Below are 26,347 nucleotides of genomic sequence, written 5' to 3'. Positions count from 1 at the left end.
CATGTGCAATCCAGTTGGGATAAGGAAACAGCTACCCATGCAAAGTATTGGGAAAATATATTTATAGAGCTGTGGAAATTTGTCTGTTAATTCATTCACTCACTCTTTCCAAAAGCATCTGATGAGTGCTGGCTCTCCAAGACACTGTGCTGGGTGTGGGAGATTCCAAGGTAATGCTATTTGCAGATCCTATTTTCAAGCCTTTTACATATCAGAGCAGGGGAACTGACAAGGCAGTCAATAAGAACAGTGCAGTGTGATGAGTACTGTACAATAATTGTAATAATAACCCTCATTTACTGAGCCCCTACTGTGTGCCAAGTACTACTGTGCCCCTACTGTGTGCAAATACATTCATAATTCATTTAATTCTTCACTAGCTATGTGACCTTGGCCTTAACCTCTTTGGGGCTCACTATCTACATCTGTAACATGAAAAGGTGAAACACCTACCTCACAAGGAATGAGATAATCCATGTGAAAGCATTGTGCCTGATAAATAGAACTCAAAAAAGTTAGCAGTTACAGCATATGGTTTTTGTAGAGAATTTGGACAGTACAGATAGTTATAAAGAAGAAAATTAAAATCTTTAAAATCCCATTCTCAAACTTCCAAACTACTCCCTGTACATCTGTGTACATGAGAAACTATGGGTATGTATAATTTTATATATGTGAGGTCAGAGACTGCTTATCAAAGTGTAAGTCACAGACACTTTTCAACATCCATGAGTAGAGCTCAGAATACATCGTCCTTTTTATCAGCTGCATAACATGGACTTGTATGAATGCATATTCCTACATACATAGTTTATTTAACTGGTTCTGAATTGTTAGGTATTTGGTTATCTTCCTATTTTTCTCTGAGCCAAGTTTTAAGGCAGTGAGGAGGTGACTGGGGGTAGGATGTGCCGAAGAGCTGCCCGAGTGGTGGGTGGAGTAGGGAAAGCACCCCCTAAACATTCTTGTATCCACATACCCCACCCTGCCGAGGAAGTGCCCAGCCAACCTGCTGTCCTGCAAACTTCAGTGCGACACTGGGTGGACCTTCCCCTTCCTCCCCTCCCAGGAAGATCTCTGAACCGTCAAGGCCTCTCCATTTGCTTTGGCTCCATTATCCTGGGGCTGGCGGGGGGGTGAATGGTACAGTCATTCCTTGCTAAGTGCTTGAATTAGACTAATAGGTCATCTGTGCTTTTCTCTGAAGAAGGTCCAAATTCCTGGTAAACAACCAGACCACTCTCCCAGCCTAGGGCCCAGAGCCAAGACTCGGGGTGGGGGCACACAGTGGCTGGACTGAAGCTTTTAATGGTATCCTGGCTGGCCGGGATGGTTAATGCCATTAGACTAGTTTCTGGGTAATGAGGTGGGAAGGGCTGCTGGCAGCAGTGATAAGCAGAGAGCGCTCAATTACAGGTCTCTGCATGGCCAGGTTGGAGCAGACTGTCTTTTAAACAACTATCTTCCAATTCACCCATTCAATCATGTATTCATTCAACAAACCTTAGCAATGCTCTGTAACAGGCTGTATTTTTCAAGGTCTGTCCCTGTGCATTCATGAGCTGCCATTTTGGTGAAGGGGCAGCCCAGGACTTTGGCAGCTAGAGCTCAGCTTTAGGCACTTGGGACTTTTCAGTTATCCTGGTTGATTTTAACACTCAGCTGTTTGACCTTGGCAAATATTCTTTATCCCTCTGAGCCACCATTTCCTTATCTCCAGTAGGGATCCCAGTAGGAGTACTTAAAGGGTTGCAGTTTTTGTTTTGCTTTTGTTTTTAATAAATACAACATCAGCAATTTAATTTCAATCAAAAAACAAATTAGCAATATCAACTGATGTTTATATCAATTTAAATGGTTTTGGTTGGCAATTTTTTTGGCTTCTTATTTCTATAAAAGCTTATAAGCATGAGGAATGTATGCTCATTTTGATCTCCATGTATATTTACATTAGATAACAGTAAAAATATTTAAAACAATCAGGGTTGTTTGAAGACTGGAAATAATTACAACACTTAACATAGTGCCTGATACAGGATGAATACTCAGTAAATGGCAGCTATTACTATTATTACTTCTGGGAGGGGATCTGTGGGTACTATGTATTCTGCTCCCTGGCCTGGAACAGTGGTGAGTGATGGTGCTGGCTCTGCCTCCAATTGTGGGCTGAATTCTGGGTGGGGCTGCTTCTGGGAGACTCGCTATTCAAGCTCTGAACTCCAGGATGGAAATCAGAGCTCTGGGTCTGTAGCTCAGACTCTGAGGGACCTTGGACCAGGCATGGAATCAGAGACAGTCAGTGTCTTAGTCAAGGGTCTTTTGGCTGCAAGTAACAGAAACATTGGAATTACTTAGTAAAAAGGGAATGTCATGCAACTGAATCCCAGGAAGTTCAGCTGGGCCCTTGCCGAGGATAGGACTGGAAAGTCAGGAACCAGTCTTGAGCCCTGTCTGTTGAAGACCGAGACATCTTGGGCCATCTACTTCATTCTTTCTGTAGACCTACTTCCTTTGCATGACCTTCCAGGGCCAGCATTTTCAACTAAATGACCTCCATCCCAATTCCAAATTCATGGAAAATCTGATTGTCTGTGCACAGGTTCTAAATTGGCTTTCCTGGGTTAAGGGTCCATCCCAGGCTTATCAGCTGGGTAAAAGAAACATAGATCCACATGCTACTAAAGTAATTACAGGACCCCAGGCCTGTTAGTGGAGGGCAGTTCTCAGAGAAGGCAGTGTGTCTCAGCAGGACTCCAAGAGCATAGACTCTTGGCAGGGAATTAAGGTAGATCTTAATCACTCAAGGTCCAGCTTTGCTTCTTTTGTGGCTTCCTTCCTGGTCTAGGAGTGTCTTCTCTGAGCTTCCTTCTTGGATGCCCTCAGGGATAGGAATGTAGGAACATAGGCCCTGTTGTGGCTCCTTTGGGTCTGAGAACCATCCTGAGAGCTAGATGGAGTTCTTTATGGCTGCAGAAGGAGGCTTTGCTGCTGTGGGGCTTGCTAGATTTCTGGTCCCAACAGTTGAAGAGTAAGGCAAAGTGAAGGGGGTCAGAATATGCCACTCCAAAATATGCCACTTTGGCATAAGGATTATTTTTACCTGAAGGCAATTAAGAACCAACAGGAAGAGTTCTATGCCCTCGCCTTACGTGCCTGAAGGGGCATAAATGGAGATGAGGAGTCAACACCAAAATAAGTTTGCATAGACAGACCTTACTAAAATAGCCCTTATCTTCCATTAGTTTCCCCCATATATTTCCTAGTCACTTCTGCACAATTTATTGTTCCTTGGGACCCAAACCCTCTATCCTTTGTTAAAAGGGTATATAAGGCCCCTAGTCTAACCCCAAGTCCTATATTCTTTTCTGTAAACTCGCATGCAGGTAAATATTAATAAAAATTGTGCCTTACTCCTGTTAATATGTTTTTTGTTAGCTTAATTCACAGGCCTCCAGTTACTGACCCTAAGAGGGTAGAAGAAAAGGTTTGTTCTCCCCAACAAAAGCACAGCCACTTCCTTGGCTGATAACCCTCCATCTTTGCCTCTATAGCCCCTCTTACCAACAGTCATAGGCTCTCACTCTCATTTCCTCTCATGGAATCTTGGGTTCTCAGAAATTCCAGTCTCTTTTCAGCATCTTTGCTTCTCTCAGGAGGATGCCTATTCACATGGGAGACTTGGTCCAATAAAATTCCACCCTCAGGTCACCCTTATCTGACATACTGTGAGAGTTGTGGGGGTGAAGGAGACAATAATCATAACTAACATTTATTAAGAGTTTAATGTGTGCCAAGCACCAGGCTAATGGCTTAAAGAGCATTGTCTCATTTACTTTTCAGAAGTATCCTCTTTTATTTTCCTTGTTTTACAAGGGGATATAGCCAAGCTAAGCAGCTTGTCCAAGGTTACAGGGCTAACAAGTGGCTGATCTAGGAATCAAACCTCAACCTCCCTGACTCCCAGGAGCAATCTTTGATCCACGTCACGTCTGTCCAGTGTTGGGGTGAGACACCACTACCTAAATTTCAACAGAGGCCGTGATGAGGAGTGTGGGTTCAGAGAGCTCTTTTAAGCTACAAGCATGACTTCCTAGAAGAGAAGGTATTTGTTTTTTTTTTTTTCTTTTGCGGTACGTGGGCCTCTCACTGTCGTGGCCTCTCCCGTTGTTGCGGAGCACAGGCTCCAGACGCACAGGCTCAGCGGCCATGGCTCATGGGCCTAGCTACTCCGCAGCATGTGGGATCTTCCCGGACCAGGGCACGAACCCGTGTCCCCTGCATCGGCAGGCGGACTCTCAACCACTGCGCCACCAGGGAAGCCCCAAAGAGAAGGTATTTGGACTGGACCTGGCATGAGTAGGGTTTATCAGGCAGAAATTTGGGGAAGGGCACCCCAAAAATCAGACTGGGCAAATGCAGACTAGAAAGGGCAGGGAGTGCTGGGAGGATGACAAGTAGTCTGCTGTGACTGAAGTTCTTTGAGGGGAGGTGTTGTCAGGTCTTCCTGTCACTCAACTCCCTACCACACTGTCCAGGGGGAGGGAGGGTTCTCCTCTGGGGACACACCCAACTGCAGAGCTACTGTTGTGAAAGCCAGGCCCTGTGGATCAGGCAGGAGTCCTGGGAAACTGGTGTGCAGAATTCTGGCTTGGCATGCTTGGCGTCCCTGGCCATGGGGAGCTCCGTGGCCTCTGGACCCCTTGGTGACGTCCCAGGGTGCAGAGATCAGTGTGTGGGTGAGAGGATGAAGTGAGTCTGTGTCTGGCCTGGAACAGTGACAAGCAGGAAGGGATAGCCTATCCGCCACAGAGGGATACCAGCAAATAGCTGCTCCCTCCCTCCCCGCCCCCATGCTGACTTACCAGTTGCTGCGGTCAACTGAAGTGTCAGGGCGTTCATTCCAAGAGTCCGGTCTTCCCAGACTTTGGTTGGCTTTGGGGTTCCCGTGGAGACTCCTTCCTGCTGCACCTACTGTGGACTGGGTATGGCAGGCAGTAGGTTGGCGTAGAAATGAAGACAAGTTTTGTTGTGGAGATAAACAAATAATAATCATTTTTTGAGTACTTGATATGTGTTGAACATTGCACTGAGAGCTTTGCATGTGTATCCTTTTTAAAGCTGAGTTGCCTCATGGGCTTGTCTCCTCATGGTATCATCTGGCATCCATAATATTTGAAAAAAAATTTTAATAACTATTGCACAGTCTTTTGAAAAAAGTACACAGCAAAACTTGAAATCCTCTTTCCCCATCTGTCTCCCTGTATTGTATACACAAAGCAGCCATCTCCACAGAATCTCTTCTCACAACATGATCCTCAGAGGAGAGATTTACACCATGAATATATATAGTTAATATTTTTTCTTTGTCTCACATGCGTAAGTAATCCAATTTAAACTTCCTTACGGCCCTCTGAGGGCATACACTATTATCCCCATTTTACAGATGGAGAAACAGATGTCCAGAAATGAATTATTGCTCAAGGTCACACAGCTAATCACTGGCAAGTGTTTTTGAAGCAGGATTTGTGCTTGTTGTGAAAGTGCATGTGATCTAGGGTCTGTGAGACTCCTGAGGAAGAGGCAGTTAATTCATTGTGGGGGGCTTCATGGAGGAGGCAGTGTTTGAGTAGAAACCTCAAGGGACAAAGAGAAGCTCAACAGATAGAAATGGGCATAGAAGTGTTTCTTAGGAAGGGAGGAAAGCCTGAGAGATGAGTGTATTATATTGTGGGATATCAGAAGAGAGGCAGTCTCATTTCTCCACGTCTCATGGCTCCCTCTCAGTGGTGGTGGGCCTGGCATTTAAGAGACTTGCCTCATTCCCCAACTTTGCCCCAGGCAGAGTCTGCCTGTGCCCTTTAAGAGCCTCCATCACAAAGCCTCCTTGTGTCTTCTGAAAGAGACCATCTAATTCAGGCTGGTTGCCTACCCTCCACTCCCCTCCCGCACATAGGAGAAGAGAGGGAGATGTGGTGAAGGAGCCCAGAAATGAACCCCCTCTTAGGCCAAATCAAATACACTTAATTCTTCAGGAATTGCATGTCAGGAGTGTTTTAGGGAACGCAGCTCTCTAGCTGTTCAATGGAAGCATGTTGTAGTGAAAAGAGCACAATGGAAAGTGGATTCAGCCTTTGCATCTCAGCAAAACTACTTATCAGCTGGATGAATTCAAGCAAATTGCTTAATCTTGCCAAGCTTCAGTCTCTTGATCTAAAAAATCATGGGCCCTATTGCCAAAAAGCTGTGTCTGGTAGGTTTGTCAGAGATGGAGAAGAAATGGCTGTCTGGGGATATACTGATCTAATATTTACTTCAGTGTTGGGTGTCAGGGACTTGTTAAATCCAGTTTTCTCCTGCAGGAAGTGGACAGTATGAGATCTCAGGAGCTTGAGGTGGGAAGGTGACTCCCAGCAAGTAGAAGGAAAGAGAGGAGGTGCTAGATGAAGCATGGACAGAGACGTTTCTCTTGTTGCCATGCTGGAACAATTCTGTGAACCTCTCCCAGCCTCAGTTTCCTCACTTTCAAATGCCAATTCAACTTAATGAATATTGGCCAGACACTTACACTGCTATTTCATCTGTTTAATTTTTTTAATTAATTTATTTATTTTTGGCTGTATTGGATGTTCTTTGCTGCACGTGGGCTTTCTCTAGTTGTGGCAAGTGAGGGATACACTTTGTTGCAGTGCGCGGGCTTCTCATTGCAGTGCCCTGTCTTGTTGCGGAGCATGGGCTCTAGAGTGCAGGCTCAGCAGTTGTGGTGCATGGGCTTAGCGGCTCTGCGGCATGTGGGATCTTCCTGGACCAGGGCTTGAACCCGTGTCCCCTGCATTGGCAGGCGATTCTTAACCACTGTGCCACCAGGGAAGTACCATCTGTTTAATTTTTAAATGTATTTTTTTCATATTCTCCTTCAGCCCAGAAGAGATTTCAGGTGGCTTATAAAAAATACACAATACAACAAAATGAAAATAAAGGCACAGAAACCAAGGTGAAGAGAGAACAGTGAATGACAGCCGGATCATTTCAGTAGTCTGTAACGCATGTGAACATGTCCTGCCCAGATGAATACCATTGCCACAAACCCCCTAGTATATCATGCTTGCAGGTAGTAGGGCTTGGAAAATGTATCTTAGAGCTAAAGGTAACACTTCTGTTTTACAAATGAAACTGAAGTTAAGTCCTGCTCTGGTTCCAGCATATAATGTACATGTGCCTGAATGAGGGATAGGGAGGAGAAACCCTTTGTAAATTCTACAGAGTACAAAGTTTGGGTCTCCTGTGTTTGGCAAGAGACCACAGGCAGCTGCCTCTGCTTCCTCGGCTGCCGGGACCACTTGATTGAAATGGCCAACCAGGAGAGGGGAGGCAGAAGAGGATAGATGGAAATTAGCATTTCAATAAGTTATCCTGCCACCAAAATTGATTGAGTGCTTGTTATGTGTCAGCTAGTCTGCTCAGCACTTCGCCTTTACTATATTTCATATTTAGTGTAGTCTAAATTACATGTTGGAGGGTAGGTAGCCTAGGAGTTAAGGGCACAGGCTTGGGTAGGAGGGGTGGGAGTCCTGCCTCCCTCACTCGCTTGCTACAATCCTTGGTTATCGCCTATGTTCCTTCACCTGTGAACCCCAATTTATCTGCTTCCTGGGTCGCGGTAGCGAATCAGTAAGCTAAAGCATGTTAAGTGTGTGGCCCAATGTTAGCACACAGTAAACAACAACATAAACAACAGCATACGTTTTTGAGTGATAAGGGCGGCTGGGGCGTCCTATCCTGAAACACTATCCCCCCCACCTCCCCACCCCCATAGCAGGTCTCCCCGTTTAGTTCGAGTGAAACCCGGCGCGGTTTCTGCCCCGGCGCGGGCTCCGCGGTGGGGAAGCCGCAGGCGGCGTGCGGAGGAGGCGCGCCGCCTAATGCAGTTGTCAGTTAATTAGAGGAGAAGGTTATGTCATTAACGGCGGGATCGAAGCAAAGGGAATTAAGAGGCTCTGGCAGCGCTGTTGCCACGCTCTCTGCGCGGGCCGCAGGCCGAATTCAACAAAAATTCGATACGCATTAGCGCACTATCAGCGGCTGCCCGGGACGCGGGGCCGCCGAGCGCGGGAGCTGATGCGCCTAGGTTGGGCGGCCCCGCGAGGGACGCGGTGCCTTGCTGTGAAGGGCCTACGCCGCCCGGAGCCCCTGCGAATGGTGGGGGTATGCCGGACGTGGGATGCGGGATGTCCTCTCAGGCGAGTTTTGTAGCCTGACCCTGGGGAGGCTGGGGGCACGGTGGCTGGCTCCTCACCAGGCCCCCTCCCACTGACTTTAGTCACAAGGAAGCCAAGTTGACCTTCCCAGACTAGGCCAGGCCACGATGTAACCCACCCTTCCAGTACTGACTTCTTCATGGCCTTTATCACAGCGTCATTTCATGGTGGTCTGTACAACTTTCTTATCATGTCTGTTCCCCAACCAGACTGTAAACTGCAGGAGGGCAGGGACTGTGTGAGTCTGCCTTGTTTATCTGCACTCACAGAGCCTGGCACATGGTAGGTGCTTAGTAAATATCAGTATCTGCAGACAGAATTAATCTCCTCAGCAACCCAGTGAGTTGGTAGAGTAAGGAAATTGAGGCTCAAAGAAATAAAGTGACGGGCCCAAGATCACACCAGTCTCCGCCAAAGAAACCCCAAGCTCTTTCCTTAAGCAAATCACCTCATCTGTCTGAATCTTGTTTTCCTGTCTGGGGAAAATTAGTTAGAGCTGCCTCCAAACTATGTGCCAGGGACTGTGCACTTCTTTTAGATTTGCTCCTTTAATTCTCACAACAACATTGTAAGACAGAAATTGTTTTATAAAGGTGGAATTTGATACTAGCAAGAACTGGGTCCATCATTTGCCTGTTTGCCCTCATATCCATTGCTCCCCTTATGATACTCTGTGTCACAAATGGGTTCCCCTGACCCCTCTACCCCAAACCCACCTCCCAGCAGGCAACATTTCCCAGGCTTCCTTGTCGCTGAATTTTGTTTGGGTTTGGCCAATGGGAGCCACTGGCTCGAGATTAGGGGGCTGAGGACAGGAGGAAACAGGGGACCCTCAGCCTTGGCAGCTTCTGGGCTCTATCTCCCTTACTTTGGACTCCAGACCAGGGATGGTAGCGGTTTCCTGCTCTTGCTAATCTCTGGGTCACCTCACTTTCCCCTGTTTGGCTTCTCGGTTCTTCCATTACCTGAGTGGCCACAGTATTAAATTCCCTCTGTTTGGAGGGGGTAGGAGGGGAATATAGGAGATGTAACAGGTAATAATAAAGTTCTTTTTATTTTTTAAATAAATAAATAAATAAATTCCCTCTGTTTGAAATACTAAGAGTGAGTTCACTTTCCTGATTACTCTAAGAGCCGTGATTGGAATCCAGATCTGTCTGACTACAGAAGTGCACTTAAAGTTTTTTTTTTGCAGAAGATGATAGTGAGGCAAAGCAGTAAAAGTGATAACCATTTAACCACCCTGCCCAGAGAGCTCTTCCCAGGTCCCTTTTGTGAGAGAAATTAGTTTTAGAGATGATGATCCACTCATAAAGCCTATTCATAATTTATTATGTTTAAGAAATTCTGCTTTCCATAGCTAAAATATTGTTTATACCTGTAAATGAAGATATTAATAACATCTAGTTACCAGAGTTGTTTTGATGATTAAATGAACTAATGTATGCCAAACCCTTGGTATGTGGTAAATGTTCAATGATAGCTTCAAAACCTGGTTAATTTTTAGTACCTTCAGTTTTCTCAGCTTGCTGATCCTGGAGTGTGGAGGACAGCTGCTCTGTCTTTCATTCCATCGAATTCTTCTTATCACATTGTAGATTCACCTTGCCCATTGGACCAGTGAGTGAGAAGTAGTAATCAGATGGCTGGCCTGGCAGCTACAATCCACAGATGTGTGCAGTGAATGCTTCTAAATCAATTGGACCTCCCTAGAGACTTGGCTGGCAATGAATGAGAGTATGAGATGCTTTTGACACACACATGCAGCATCTGATTTGAGTGAAAATGTCTGCTCAACAGTCCCGAGGGCAGTTTTCTCCTGATTGATTTGCAACTTTTGATCTCAATGGAAAAGAAGCCAAATGTAAAGGAGGTAGTTTTCTCAGCGAACAAGAAATCTTGTTGTGCTTTCCTTTCTGAACTTGGTGGGCGGGGGAGAAGTACCATCTCCTATTACCGGCAAAGGGGCTACAGAGACCAAACTTTGCTAGAGAAGGGTGTTTAAAGGTGGGGGTGGGAGTTGGGGAGAGGAGCTTCTTAACCCACACAACTCCCAATGATTCAGGAGAACCAGGAGACCAGAAACTGCCCTTGATGCAATCCAGTTGCAGACAGCAGATTAGGTCTTCAGCTACCACAGTCTAGAGCCTGGGGCTGGGAGTCCCACCTGTGCCCTTGGACATTTTCGCTCAAATCAGATGCTGGATGCGTGTGTCAAAAGCACCTCACACTCTCATTCATTGCCAGCCAAATCTCTAGGGCAGTCCAATTGATTTAGAAGCATTTGCTCACATCTAACATTCGATGTACACATCTTCTGTGGATTGTAGCTGCCAAGTCAGCTGTCTGATTACTACTTCTCACTCACTGGTCCAATGGGCAAGGTGAATCTACAATGTGATAAGAAGAATTCGAGGCACTTCATTTGAGCTTGCCCTGACTACTGCACAGGTTGCTAGGGACTCATATGAGTCATTGATGTAGATGCAATTTAAAGAAGTTTGTAGACCTTACAAATATATTTGAGGTTATGGTTGTAAGCTAGAACAGTAGCTAAAAAACTGCTTTTTACAGTAATAGCATAAGTCTCCTACTCCTAGAAGTTAAGAGTACAGGATTTGGAGTCAAATAGACCCAGGTTCCAATCCTAGCTCACCGTGACGTGACTACTTCTCACTTAATCTTGCTGAGCCTCAGATTTCTCATCTGTAAGACAGGAATGATAATGCCTATCTGGAAGGGTTGTGAAGTTAAATAAGATACTAAGGTGAGAGCTTAAGAAATGGTAGCCATGTTAGAATTGTTCACAAATTTATCTGCCAACTAATATTTTGGAACAAAATAGGGAGTCTGGTCAACTAGGTCATTATAGTCTTCAGAACTCTCTAGTATTCATACTTTGGTTTGTCATCTATGGTCCACTTCTCTAGGAACTGTTCCCAATCATAGTTCTTGCCAAATAGCTAGACCTGGGCAGCCATGTTTGTGCCATATGACCCTGTCCCCTTGGCCATTTGTTGGTTGGACCACAAGTGAACACTTAACCTAAACTAGACAGATCAGATTCCTCTTTTGGGAACTGAAGCAGTCAATTGTGGGGCGTCATGTAGACTCCAGAACTAGTACAGCTGATGGATGAGCTGAGGAAACTGATACGGAGAAGTACAGAGACATATACAAAGAAGAAGCCATTTAGCTTTAGTCTATGTGAAAATGATGGAAATGGACTTGTTCCTGATGATTTTTTCAGTTCCATAAGGCCTAGCCATGCTAATTTCCTGTCCTTGAAGTCTATGCAGTCTACACACCCAACCATTAGTACTCACCTTTTCTTACACTAGCACGAGTGCCTCTCTTTTCCTTGCAACCCAAAGAGACTATTCTAGGACAAGGGCAATGTTGTCCCTTTATAAGGTAAAACACACTTCTTTAAAAACTTGAATGGTTTTCTTACAAATGAGCTTATATACTCAAAACACACCCATACCTCAGTTAACTAGTAAGCACAAATCAGTAAAACCAGTTATGAATCAAATTATCAACAAACTAGTTGAGAAACTTTTTTCCCCCATGTTTTCTTGAATATTTTGTCATTATATGGAAAGGCTCAAAATGTTTGATTTGCAACAGCACCTGGAAGTTCTCAAAAAAATTGTATTATATGATCATGTAGTTTCAAAAGGGATTTTTTTTTTACATCTTTATTGGAGTATAATTGCTTTACAATGGTGTGTTAGTTTCTGCTTTATAACATAGTGAATCAGTTATACATACACATATGTTCCCATATCTCTTCCCTCTTGTGTCTCCCTCCCACCCTCCCTGTCCCACCCCTCTAGGTGGTCACAAAGCCCCGAGCTGATCTCCCTGTGCTATGCGTCTGCTTCCCACTAGCTATCTATTTTACATTTGGTAGTGTATATATGTCCATGCCACTCTCTCACTTTGTCTAAAGGGATATTGAGGACCTAAGGATGGGTGGGGTTAGAGGACTTACACTGAGCTAATTAAAGAAACAGGGAAGGCAATTCCCTGGCGGTCCAGTCGTTAGGACTTCACACTTTCACTGTTGAGGGCCTGGGTTCAATCCCTGGTTGGGGAACTAAGCCGCATGGTGTGGCCAAAAAAAAAAAAAAAAGAAAGAAAATTGTAAAAAAAATAAACAGGGAAAAGCTATCTGAGAGTATATAATTATAAATGTCTATTATCCCCGTCAGTAAAGTGGGGACAATAATGTACCCACTTCATATCATTGATCCAAGTATTAAATGAAGTAGTGAATGTAAATTCTTTGCCTGCTGCCTGGCATACAGATTAAAATCCATAAATGTTTTATTAGCTACAATGATTATGAAAATGTGACAAAAGTTGGTGCTGGAGCCAGATTTTAAAGGAAAATGAGAGGAGGTATAGCTCAGTGGTAGAGCATTTGACTGCAGATCAAGAGGTCCCCTGTTCAAATCCAGGTGCCCCCTTGTCTACTTTTCTGGGCTTCACTGGTGGTTCAGTGGTTAAGAATCCGCCTGCCAATGCAGGGGACATGGGTTTGAGTCCTGGTCCAAGAAGATCCCACATGCCACGGAGCAACTAAGCCTGCGTGCCACAACTACTGAGCCCACGTGCCACAACTACTGAAGCCCACGTGCCTAGAGCCTGTGCTCCGCAACAAGAGAAGCCACCACAATGAGAAGCCTGCGCACTGCAATGAAGAGTAGCCTCCGCTCGCTGCAACTATAGAAAGGCCACGTGCAGCAACAAGGACGCAAAGCAGCCATAAATAAATAAATAAAATTTATTTTTTAAAAAAGGAAAATGCTCTAAAATTAAATTAAAATTAAAGTAAATGCTCTGCTATCTACTCAGTAGCTTTGTGAGGGTAGGTACTGGGTCTTGATTGCTGTGGTTTTCATAGAGCTTAGTGCCTATTCGACAAGTAATTTTTGGATAATTACTGAGCCCTCAGTATGGTCATCACACACTGAAAAGGAGTTTGAAAGCTTTGGAAAGTAAAATGGTGATTTTGAAGAGGACTCTAATTCTGGGGTAGAAGTATTGAAAAGTAGGTAGATGAGAAGGGTGGAGAGGAAGGGTTCATGGACTTAGAGGGTCAACATGAACACCCACAAATTCTTAAATTTTTTTCCAGAGTTTAAAGTCATGAGCTTAGTCAAGAAATTCTAACATGATATGGGTTGAATTGCACCATCCCCCCAAATTTATATGTTGAAATCCTAACCTCCAGTACCTCAGAAGGTGACCTTAGTTGGAAACAGGGCCATTTCAGATATGGTTAAGATGAGGACTACAATAGCCAAGACATGGAAGCAAACTAAATGTCCATCTACAGATGAATGGCTAAAGAAGATGTGTTTTATATATATATATATATATATATATATATATATATATATATATACACACACACACACGCACACAGTGGATTTTTACCCAGCCATAAAAAAGAATGAAGTAATGGTATTTGCAGCAACATGGATGGACCTAAAGATGATCATACTAAGTGAAGTAAGTCAGACAGAGAAAGACAAATATCATATGATCTCACTTATATGTATAATCTAAAAAATTGATACAAGTGAACTTATTTACAAAACAGAAATAGACTCAGACACAGAAAACAAACCTATGGTTACCGAAGGGGAAAGGGGGGGGCAAGGACAAATTAGGAATTTGGGATTAATAGATCTACACTAGTATATATAATATAAAATAGATAAGCAACAAGGACCTACTGTATAGCACAGGGACCTATATTCAATATCTTGTAATAACTTACGGAATCACTTTGCTGTACACTTTGCTGTTACAGAAACATTGTAAATCAACTACACCTCAATTAAAAAAAAAAGATGAGGTCAAACTGGAGAAGGGTGGGCTTCAAATCCAGTACCTCTAATGTCCTTATAAAAAGACAAAAACTGGACATAGACAAGTGCACAGGGAGAATGTCGTGTGAAGGTGAAGGCAGAGATCAAGGTGGTGATACTATAAGCCAAGAACACCAAAGATGGCCAGCAAACCACCGGCTAGGGGAGAGGCCTGGAACAGATTCTCTCTCACAGCCGTCGAGGGAACCAACTCTGCTCAAACCTTGATTTTGGACATCCAGCCTCCAGAACTGTGATGCAATGAATTCCTGTTGGTTAAGCCACCCGTTTTGTAGTACTTTGTTATCACATTAGTTTGCTAGGCAGCTCTAGCAAACTAATGTATGAAGCAAACAAATCCAAAAATGCTGCCCCTGCGGCTCTCCCAGTGGTAATTTCTGCTCAAGCCCAGATAATTAGATCTATAGGTACTTGCCCCAAACCACTTCTGTTACAACAGCTCCTGCCAAGTATGCTTCCAAGCAGCAGGCAGAATGATGTGGAAAGCCCTTGACCTCTTAGTCCCAAGGAGCACGGTAGTTTTAAGTCCAATCAACTACAACCATGCAATTAAAAAAAAAAAAATCCTGCTTAGGTCTGAAGAGCTTTAAAAAAGTTTGCAATTTAGCTATTTCATCCTAACACTATTTTAATAAGTAATAATAATTGCTAAAAATTGATTGATTATTATGGGTTAGGGAGTTTGCTAAACACTTTACAAACATCATTTCTTTAATCCTCTCAACAGCCTTAGGAGATAAGTACTATTATTTACATTTTATCAAGGAAGAAACTGAGACTCAGAGAATTAGCTTGTCTACAAATCCATAGCTAGCCAGTAATGGAGCTGACCTCAGACCCGAGGTGGCCTGAGCCCAGAGTCCATGATCTTTGTTACCATGCTCCTCTGTCTCCTGAGGGTACTGGGCCTCCATGCAGAGAAAGCTTATGGAACATTAGATCCCTCCCCTTGTCTGACTTAGTCTCCTTGTAATTGACATAAAAGCTACTGCTTGTTCTGCCTGCATTTTCAAGCTCAAATTGAAAGAAAAGTGACTGGCATATAGTAAGTGCTCAGTAAGTGTTAGCTATTATTGCTATTAATATTGCATTGTATGTGTTTCTCTCTGGCAAGGGAGGTGAATCCCTAGTCTATTGCTAACAATGAGTACTTAGAAGTGTTCCTGAATGAACAAGATGAGTGGAGTAGGGGCTTGGAAAGTAAAGTTGATCTAGGAAAAAAAATGAGAAGTGAGGGTAGGGAGCTTAGGGCTGGGGGAGGGGGCGAGGGACAGAGAAAGCAGTTGGCAGAAGGCCAGATACCACTTTGCCTTTGGTATGGCTGCCCCTGGGGGTTCAGAGGTGGGGGCTGTGTAGCCTTTCTGCTCCTGATTGGTCAGCTCACCTAGCTTTATCCTGTATTTTCTCCCCTTTATGGTGTTGGGGAGGCTGCAGCTTGTGGTTACATAAAGCTTCCTGGAATTCTTCCAGGAAGAGGCGAAGTGCCTGAGGTGCTGACAAACAAAGGTTCCGGGAGTGAAGATGTGTGTGAGTAAGAGTGATTGTGTACCATCCATCTGCGTCATGGTGAGGCCAGAGGGCATTGGAATCAGGCAGATTTAGGTGGAAGTCCCAGCTCTCCCGTTTTAGTAACTGTGTGACTTACCTTCCTGAGTCTGATTTTCTCTTCTATAATAAGGATGATAATGGTACCTACTGCATAAGCATTTAAAAGCCTAGTACAATGCCTAATAAATTATAGCGGTTATTATTGTTATTGTTATTATTTTAAGTGTTAGGGTTTAATATCCTCTCTGCCTGAACATATGAATTCCCAAGTCTCCTCCTCTCCCTCCTGTCCCCTCAGTCCTGAAAATTTGAGACAAATTCCTCCAAGTGCCCCTTGATACCTCTGCTTTCCCCTGGTCCTTCCAGTGGGGCCAGGCCTTCAGGGACCCTTGGGCAGCCCTAGGACAGTGGAAAGCATCTCTCCATGACTCTGGGGTGGTCCTTTTTTCCCCACAGCCTAGGAAGGGTTGATAAAAGCCTTATTTGAGTCACCTTCCATTACAGGATTAAATCAGACTTGCTCTGGGGCCTTCTGTCTGCTACCCCAGGCTTGATGCCGGCAGCTCCTTGTTATTGCCTTTGGCCCAATCTGAGGTCATCACACTTCTTTGGGCCCAAGGGACCCTCAGAGGCAGAGGCTGAGGAGAGGCTCTGGCAGCCATTTGGGATCAATTTCAAGTAGCAAGGACTGACTAAGCATGGAGGCCAACAGCTAGGCACTCACTAGGCACCTTGGGTGGCAGACTGGGAGGAAGGATGCTCACCCAGTCATCTCCAACCTGAGGCAAGAAATGACAGGCTCCATGAGGGCAGTCAACAGGGATGCAGGAGATTAGCAAATGAGAGTTAATGGGGCAAAGGTATCATCATGTAATTGCAGAGTTATGGGGCAAAAGAATAATTGTGTGATTGCAGGTGAGTTGCTAAATTTCTCTGAGACTTAGTTTTTTCAACTCTGAGCTGGGAACATTAGCATTTACTACAAAAAGTTAATTTAGATCGAAATGTATGAGTTAAAGCAACTAGGTTTTAGAGATAAACCTGAGTTTGGATTCTGGCTTGGCCACCCACTGACCTTGTGCCACACTGTTAACTTTTCAGACCCTGTTTCCTCATGGGTAAAAAGGAGGAAATAACACTTCTCTCCCAGGGTTGTACGGGTTAGAGAAATTTAGGCATAGCAGTTAGCACTTACTAAGGCAAGTGCGCTAGGGCAAGTGCGTACCCCCGTCCCCTGGCCCCTAGTGCTGCTCTACGAATGGGCACTCATGAGTCTTCTTCAGACCGTGTAGGTGGGAGTGGGTTTAGCCTTCTTGTCTACCTTCTCAAATTAGAGAGGCAGCAGAGAAGATGCATTTCTCTTGCCCAGGTTGCGAGTGTTGAGGGGGGGCGCAGGGGGAGGGTGTTAGAGGATGGGATGCATGTCTCTGTGTGTCCCCTGGCAGAAAGAGCTGGGACTGAGCCAGATGCCTCCTCAGCATGAGGTCAACACCGTGGAGATATGTTTACCGGATTTGGGTCAGCTTGGGACCAGCCTCAGCTTGGAGGACAAAGCAGGAAGGAAGGGAGAAAGGGGGATTTCATTAGCCTCCAACAACCAGGTGGGCCTTGGAGTAGGCAGGTGCAAGCTGTGAGCTGTCTGGGAGGCTATCCAAAGACAGGGAAGGCCTAAATGCTCAGTGCCAGGCTGCCCCAGGGAGGGCTCCTTCCTGAGTCTGAGGTGCCAGCTCAGGACTCTCAGCTTGTACTTCACCCTCTCTCTGCCCAGGTCTTTCATCTTCCTGGCTCCCTTCTTCTCCCTTACTTCTTATTTTTATTTGCCACCACTCTGTAATTTTATTGTGATTGATCCTTTCCTGACCTGGACCCAGCAGGTAATCTGGCAAGTGTGAAGGGACACCGGACCCCCTGCCTGTTGGAAATGCAACAATCTTTGTGTAATGACTGTCTGCATGGCATGATCTCATCTCATCCTCAGAACAACTTTATGAGCGAGCTTCTCTTAGTACCCTCCTACTCCAGTTGAGGAAACTCTCATTCTATGAGATAAAACAACTTGCTCGTGGTTACTTGATTAGGAAGTGGCTGAAGCAGGACTTGTTCAAAGACTGAGTGACTTTTCCATTCCAACTCCAGATAAAGAGCATTCTCGGGTCTGAGCTGTGCTTTCTACACTCATGGACCCTGGGAAGTGTGAGAATGGAGCTGTTTTCTCAGGAGGGGCCGCAAGCTCAGTGGAGTGGTCACTGTGCTGCCAGAAACAGTGGGCTGGTAGAGGGTCCTCTGATGTCTTCCTCAGGGGGCGGGAGCCAGGCAATGAGCTCACAGGAGCGGGTATGCTGAAAGTGGAGCTTGTTCCATCCAAGTTTTAAAGGGAAGCCCAGAGGTTCCTGGAGAACATAAGTAAAATAAAACAAAAATGGGGGAGGCAGTAGGTTACTTTGAAATGATGCCAGTAGATGCCCCCTGCTATAGCAGTGGTTAGGCACATGAGCCTTGGAGTCTGGCAGATCCGGGTTTGAGTGCCACATTGGCACCTGCTTCTGTGGGTGACCTTTTGCAAGGCATTTAAATTCTTGAAGCCTCAGTTTCTTCATCTGTAAAATGGAGATGATAGTGGTAATTTGTTATGAGGATCAAATGATATCATGTTTCATAAAGCTCATAGCCTAATACCTGAACCTCAGTCAATTAAAAAAAAAAGGTATTGGTAATAGAACTGGATTAAGAGTAAACACCTGTCAGAAATGTTCTTTACCTTGATCTGGGTGGTGGTTTTATGAGTGTGTGCATATATAAAAAACAAACAAACCTTGAATTGTACACTTAAGATCAAATTACTTTTCACATGTGAAAATGGGTACTTTTCACATTTTATTGTATGTATCTTATACCTTAACAAAAAAAACAAGAGCACGAAAAACAAAAGGAAGCTCTTGTAAGTCAGGGTTGGTAAAGTGAAAGCGTTCAAATTTAAAGAAAAAAAATTGCAGGCTAAAATGTAGGAAAAAATGTATTATGGAGGTATGTCAGGAAGTTAATTAATAAAAACATGTTTCCCCCCCCTCGGATTTTGTAATGCTTATGGGATTTGTCAGTTGTTTTTTTTTTTTTGGCCGCACTACGCGGCACGCGGATCTTAGTTCCCCAATCTGGGATCGAACAAGCGCCTCCTGCAATGGCAGCGTGGAGCCTTAAACCACTGGATCGCCAAGTAAATCCCTGTCATTTTTTTTAATGTGTAATTTTGTATGATTTATTTTATTATCCTAAGTAAATATTCACTTTTGTAGTGAAAAAAATGTGAATTGGGGCTTCCCTGGTGGCGCAGTGGTTGAGAGTCCGCCTACCAATGCAGGGGACACGGGTTCATGCCCCGGTCTGGGAGGATGTCACATGCCGCCGAGCGGCTGGGCCCGTGAGCCATGGCCTCTGAGCCTGTGCGTCTGGAGCCTGTGCTCCGCAACGGGAGAGGCCACAACAGTGAGAGGCCCGCGTACCGCCAAAAAAAAAAAAAAAAAAAAAAAAAAAAAATGTGAATGATTCCCTCTTCTGTAGTGCTTCGCAGTGGGACCCTCTTGGGATAGGAGAGAAAGCAGGAGTTGCTAGGTTGGATAAGGACAGAGCCACCCCACTCCTGCCCTCCTCCCTCGGGTGGTTGGAACCAATGAACAGCCTGGGTGTGGGGTCCTGTGGTTGTCCTGAGGGAAGCCTGCCTGATGGGAAGCCTGCTGTGATCAGGCTTAGCTCTTTGCCCCTGCAGAAGGAGCTCCCGCTGTATCATCTTCCCCCATCGCAAAGAGAATGAGCAACACAGTGATATCAGCCCAGTCAATTCTCCCTCCTCCTAACAGTTCTCAGCATTGACCTTGGAGGTGAGGCATCCTTAGGGGGGACCTTATTGAGTAATAGGGATAAAGAACACTGAGAAGGGGGGGTACCCAGGCTCTGAGCCCCCGATGAGCAGGGCTGGTAGCGAGGCGTCCCATTACATCCTGGAGCTATTACCTTGGGGAAATGGAATTGGACAAGCCTGCCTTCCCATTATACAAAGAAAGGGCTTTTCAAGTAAATTTCCATTTAAGTATGAGCTGAGATCAGTGAAGATGGGGCCATAATAGCTTAGACGGTCATCGCAGCTATTAAAAATACATTTTTTACCATGTGCTCAGGCTGCCTTGTCATCTTCATATCATTCATCCCCAGAAGACTGTGACTCAACCTTTTGCAAGCTTCTGGGAGGCAGGTTAACGTGCATCTGTATTTTCAACTTTTTAATTCTTTGACATACACAGTGGATGAAATTTACATGCTTGAAACAGCCCATGGATGTATTCAGAATGTGATAAAAAGTCGGTCCAGGATGGAGATGGAGATGGGTGGTGGGTGGTAAGTAAAGCACTTCACTCACTGGTCACTGCCTGCAATGCTGGGCTTGCCTCTCTCTTTAGACCATCTCGTGCCACCATTCCCTGCGTAGGACCTCAGACAAACACAGTTCCATTTTTAGCTCAAGGCCTTCAAATGGTGGTCTCTGCTGCCTGGATACTCTTCCCCCATGCTCTACCAGGCTGACTCCCACTTATTCTCCAGGTCTCAGCTTGAACCTATGTCTTCAAGGAAGCCTCCCCTGACCCACTCCCCACCCCCAGATCAGGTTAGGACCTTCAACTGGATTTCTGTCTTTGGATAACAAACTTCCCTTAACCATTTGCTCATGATTCTGCAGTTTGACTGGGCTCAGTCTTGCCTGGGTGACCTCTGCAGCCACTGTCAGTTGTTGGGTTGACTGGCTGCTAGCTGTTCCTAGATAGCCTTGCTCATTGTAAGGAGCCTCAGCCAAAATGGTGGAAACAGCTGGGACAACTAGAATGCCTGAGACAGCTAGGAGGCTAACCTGGGGCTTCCTTACATGGTGGCTTCAGGGCAGCAAGAGGGTGAGAGTAGAAGCTGTAAGGTCCCTTGATGCCTCCTCCAACTCTCAAGCATTGGAAACTGGGCTTTCAGGGCAGGTGGCCCTCAGAGTACATCCCTTGAAGGTCCCCAGAAGTCATATAATGTCACTTCTACTGCATTTGTTTAACCAATAGGTTAAAGAAAGTCATAGGGCCAGCACAAATTCAACAGCAGAGAAATAGACTCACTTCTTGATGAAAAGTCACCTTGTAAAAGGGCATGTATCTAGGGATAGAAGGACTTAGAGCCATCTTTGGCCATAGTCTAGCACAGGTCTAGTTCCCTAAGTGTTTCCTTCACTGCTCTTATAACTGTTGTTGACTAATTCCTTGTATGATTGTTTCTTTGTCATTTTTATCTCCCATTAGACAACACGGTCCATGAATGTAGGGACTGACTATCTTGTTTATCACTCTATTCCCAGAGCTTGGCACATAGTGGAAACTAAGTAGCTGTTAAATGAACAGATGGATGAATGAATGCATAAATAAGGCTCCAGGAGTCCCAGAGTTGCAGCATAAGGCTTTGGAGATAGTCCTGGGTTTGAAATCTAGTTCTATCACTTCCTAGGTGTTTGACCTTAGGCAAGTTGCTTGATCGCTGAGCCTCAGTTTCTTTATCTTTAGAGATTAAAATAAACCACACCTGGGGACTTCCCTGGTGGCGCAGTTGTTGGGACTCCATGCTCCCAATGTAGGGAGCCCGGTTTCGATCCCTGGTCAGGGAAATGGATCCCACGTGCATGCTGCAGCTAGGAGTTTGCATGCCACAACTAAGGAGCCCACCTGCCGCAACTAAGACCCGGTGCAGCCAAATAAATAAAATAAATATTTAAAAAAAATAGGGACTTCCCTGGTGGCGCAGAGATTAAGAATCCGCCTGCCAATGCAGGGGTCACGGGTTCGAGCCCTGGTCTGGGAAGATCCCACATGCCGTGGAGCAACTAAGCCCGTGTGCCACAACTACTGAGCCCACGTGCCACAACTACTGAAGCCCAAGCGCTTAGAGCCTGTGCTCCGCACCAAGAGAAGCCACCGCAAGGAGAAGCCCTCGCACCACAACGAAGAGTAGCCCCTGCTCGCTGCATCTAGAGAAAGCCCGCGCGCAGCAACGAAGACCCAACGAAGCCATAACTAAATAAATAATTAATTAAAAATAAAAAAATAAACCACACCTCACAGTCTAATCCTAACCATGAGGGTTTCAACTCCACATTTGCTCTCTTCCCTTCTGTTTGTGACCCCCTTAGCTTTTCTTACTCAACAGGTGAGGGCTAGTTTCCTTGTTTTAAGGGCCTTCCCGCAACTCCCAAGCATTGGAAACTGGGCTGTCAGGGCAGGTGGCCCTCAGAGTACATCCCCTGAAGGTCCCCAGGAGTCTATTCTATATAGACCATTGCCCCAACACTATTAGTGGCTGCAAACCAGTGGTTCTCAACTAGGAGTGATTCTGCCCCACAGGGGACGTTTGGCAATGTCTGAGACATTTTTGGTTGTCACAGGCATTTTTGGTTGGGGAGGGGAATGCTACTGGCATCTAGAGGCTAGCAGCTAGGGATGTTAAACATCTTAAAATGCACAGGACAGCCCTCTCCCAGCCCCAACAAAAAACTAAACAGTCCCAGATATCCGTAGGGCTGAAACCCTGATGGGAACTGACTGTTCTTTCTGTCCTCACCAGTTTAGATGTAATAGATTCTTCCTGGTAGTAGTCAGCCCTCACCCTTCTTTAGCTCTGGTGTCTGGTGATGGCCACAGTTCTCCCATTCCTGGACCACACATCTTTTGAGCAACAGCTTTTCTGCTTAGGCAGTTTGAAGAGAAGGGAGGGAGGAAATGGCTCTATCTGTTGGCCAGAGCTGGGATCATAGTAGGAGAAGACAATGGAGTTTATTCTGGGAAAGGCCTCAGGTGTGTCAACCTTCACTGTATTACAAACCCCTAGGGCAGCTGGAGAATGTTAGTTGGGACAGCACATGACTGGATAAAGTTGTTACTGAAGCTGTCGTGTGTGACAAGCTTGGGGTTAGGGCCTAGAGTTGTATTCAGCAACTTCTTATTCTTTCTTCTTTTTAGAAATTATTGAAAAAATTATCCCAGGGGTCCAGACCCAGGAATGGAGATGATCCTAGAACTTCATTTTCTCAAAGGGGATTAGTGTCCTAGGCATAACAGCACACCAGCCAGGAAGGTGTTTGTAGCCACCTAGTGGGTGCTTGTTAAACACTTGCCGAGCTGAATCCAGAGTTTAGGAGAAACTGCACAAGCACACAGCTGCTTTTAATAGCCCTGTTGGGAAGAAAATTTATCAAAGAAAGAGGAAGAAAAGGAGAGAGGAAGGGAAAGGTTTTAACTGATTACTGGGTACTTTATGTGTCATTTCTTCTGATCCTCACAACAACCCTGTGTGGTCAATTACTGACCATTAGTATCATCACCCCCATTTTATAGATGGAGAGGTTTAGTGACTTTCATTAAGCCACTGCTGGTATATAATGGAATCACAATTTGAACCCAGGTCTCTATGACTCCAAAGGCCTATTTCCATTATACCACAGAATTCTTCCATCAGAGAAGAAATGATTTTAAAATAATAATAAATATATAAACAACTATTTATTGACTTCCAACCATATGCCAAGGTCTGTGCTAAGGTTTCACATAGATTATCTCATTTAACCCTCACACAAACACTATCTCATTAAATTTTACCACGAGCCTGTAAGGTAGGTATTGTTCTTATTATTCCCATTTTATAGATAAGGATACTGAAGTCCATAAGAATTAAGTATGTTGCTCTAGGTTTCATAGCTGTGAAATAGCAGAGTGCGGAAAGAAAAAAAAAGAGGGAATTCTTTAAAAGGAGGAGAATGGAAGAAAGAATGTACAGAGGGAGGAAAGGAAAAGAGAAAGAGCAAAGGGAAGGGAGGGGAGGAGGAAGGATAGTGTCACTGGAGGGGCTTCTAAAGAACTGGTAATCTCTTTGGTCTTGGCCACAGAAGAGGTTAGGAAGGGGATGTCATCACTGAGAAAGCGTCACAGTAAGGTGCATACATTTTGCCGCCTCCCACCTTCAGAAGTCAACCTGTGGCAAATGTGGCTACCTGGCCAAGAGGAAGAGAAAGTATAATGGAGTGCCAAGGCTAAAAGACAAAATATCGCCTTGACCAGTGAATGAGGCACCTGAAAATTGTATGCTGTGGATTCAGGCATGGATTCTGTGAAGGAGCAACACCTAAACCCAAGAGGGCAGCTGTTGCAGCATACAGTTCATCTTATGGGTTTCAACGGCTAGTCATGCATTAAGTGTTCTGGTTTAAAAAAATTTTTTATAAATAAATAAATAAAAATAAAGAACTGGTAATGTTCTTTTTCTTTTTTTCTTTTTTTTCTGTACGCGGGCCTCTCACTGTTGTGGCTTCTCCCGTTGCGGAGCACAAGCTCCGGACACTCAGTGGCCATGGTTCACGGGCCTAGCCGCTCCGTGGCATGTGGGATCTTCCCGGACCGGGGCACGAACCCGTGTCCCCTGCATCGGCAGGCGGACTCTCAACCACTGCGCCACCAGGGAAGCCCTGGTATTCTTTAAAAAATTTTTTTTATTGGTGTATAGTTGATTTACAAGTTGTGTTAGTTTTAGGTGTACAGCAAAGTGAATCAGTTATACATATATCCATTTTTAGATTCTTTTCCTATATAGGCCATTACAGAGCATTGAGTAGAGTTCCCTGTGCTATACGGCAGGTTCTTATTAGTAGCTATCTGTTTTATATATAGTAGTGTGTATATGTCAATCCCAATCTCCCAACTTATCCCTTCTCCCCTTATCCCCTGGTGACCATAAGTTTGTTTTCTACATTTGTGACTCTACTTCTGTTTTGTAAGTCAGTTCATTTTTGTATCCGTTTTTTAGATTCCACATATAAGTGATATCATATGATATTTGTCTTTCTGTGTCTGACTTACTTCACTCAGTATGACAATCTCTAGGTCCATCCATGTTACTGCAAATGGCATTATTTTGTTCTTTTTTATGACTAATTTATTCCATTGTATATATGTACCACATCCTCTTTATCCATTCCTCTTTCAATGGACATTTAGGTTGCTAAGGAACTGGTAATGTTCTATTCCTTTTTTTTTTTTTGCGGTACATGGGCCTCTCACTGTTGTGGCCTCTCCCGTTGCGGAGCACAGGCTCTGGACGCGCAGGCTTAGCTGCCATGGCCCACGGACCCAGTCGCTCCGCAGCATGTGGGATCTTCCCGGACCGGGGCATGAACCCGTGTCCCCTGCATCGGAAGGGGGACTCAACCACTGCGCCACCAGGGAAGCCCTGTTCTATTCTTAATCGAAGTAGTGGGTCATGTGTGCTCTTTTAATTTCCTCCCTTCCTCCCTCCCTCCCTCCCTTTCTTCCTTCCTTCCTTCCCTCACTTTCTTTTTTGGCTGCGCTGGGTCTTCATTGCAGCATGCTGGATCTTTTAGTTGGGGCATGCAAACTCTCAGTTTTGGCATGCACGTGGGATCTAGTTCCCTGACCAGGGATCAAACTCGGGTCTCTGCATTGGGAGCACAGTCTTACCCACTGGACCACCAAGGAAGTCCCTTAGTATTATTCTTTAAACTGTTCTTATATACTGTATGTTATGTATAAGCATACTTATATACTGTATCTGATATAAATGTATCATACCTGTAAACTGCTTTGCAGGGTTGTCCTGCAAATTAGTGATCTGATATGCAAAGATCCCAGCAGAGAGTAAGTGTTCAAGAATATCTTACATGTATCCAGTGCTCATTGTGTTAACAATTGCTCTAACTATATTACATGGATTATCTCATTCAGTTCTTACCCCAACTGAATAGCAGGAATTATTGTTATGGTCCTCATTTTATCATTGAATGACCTAAAGCACATAGAATAAATGATATTCTCAAGATCTTGGGAATACTGGTAATGGTGGAGTTAGGGCTTGAACCTAGGTAATATGGCTTAGGGCCCACATTCTACAGCTCTCCACTCAACTGCTTCCCAGTAAAGAACTCATTATTACCACCGTTGTACCCCTGGAGAGAGAAGAAATGTAAAAGGAGGACTGATGTCAGCTTGGAAATAAAACACCTTTGAACTGGGCTGAGATTGGTGGTGTTGGAAAGGCAAGGAAGTAGAGATCAGGAGTTCACAAACGTGTTGGGGGGGGCAGTCCACATCATTAAAGGTGGTGATTATGGCTTTCATTTTTTAAACATTTAACAAATAAGATAATTATTAAAATATTTTCTCCTGATAAAAGGAAACAGTTTGGGTCTTGAGTGAATGAAAGAATGAATGTGAGGTGGTTCTTGGTGATCAGAGGAACATGAAACAGTTTACAGTTGACATCTGAACAACATGGGATTTCGGAGTGCCAGCCCCCGCCCCCCAGTCAAAAATCTGAGTATAACTTCTTTTTTTTTTTGGCTGCGTTGGGTCTTCATTGCTGCGCGCGGGCTTTCTCTAGTTGCAGAGAGCAGGGGCTACTCTTCGTTACGGTGCGCAGGCTTCTCATTGTGGTGGCTTCTCTTGTTGTGGAGCACGGGCTCTAGGCGCACGAGCTTCAGTAGTTGTGGCACATGGGCTCAGTAGTTGTGGTGCATGGGCTTAGTTGCTCCACAGCATGTGGGATCTTCCCAGACCAGGG

The 26,347-nt window shown here is 44.9% G+C and overlaps 1 non-coding gene across 1 annotated transcript; it reads left to right on the top strand.

The window, feature by feature from the left end:
- The first annotated feature begins 12,658 nt into the window (after positions 1-12,658).
- On the top strand, positions 12,659-12,730 carry TRNAC-GCA (transfer RNA cysteine (anticodon GCA)). Its single transcript has one exon. It is a non-coding gene; the product is annotated as a tRNA-Cys (tRNA).
- The last annotated feature ends 13,617 nt before the right edge of the window (positions 12,731-26,347 follow it).

Source organism: Pseudorca crassidens, chromosome 3 (assembly GCF_039906515.1).
Source record: "Pseudorca crassidens isolate mPseCra1 chromosome 3, mPseCra1.hap1, whole genome shotgun sequence".
Lineage (NCBI taxonomy): Eukaryota > Metazoa > Chordata > Mammalia > Artiodactyla > Delphinidae > Pseudorca > Pseudorca crassidens.
Note: the sequence above shows the minus strand (reverse complement) of the source record. Positions and strands in the feature narration are given on the sequence as shown.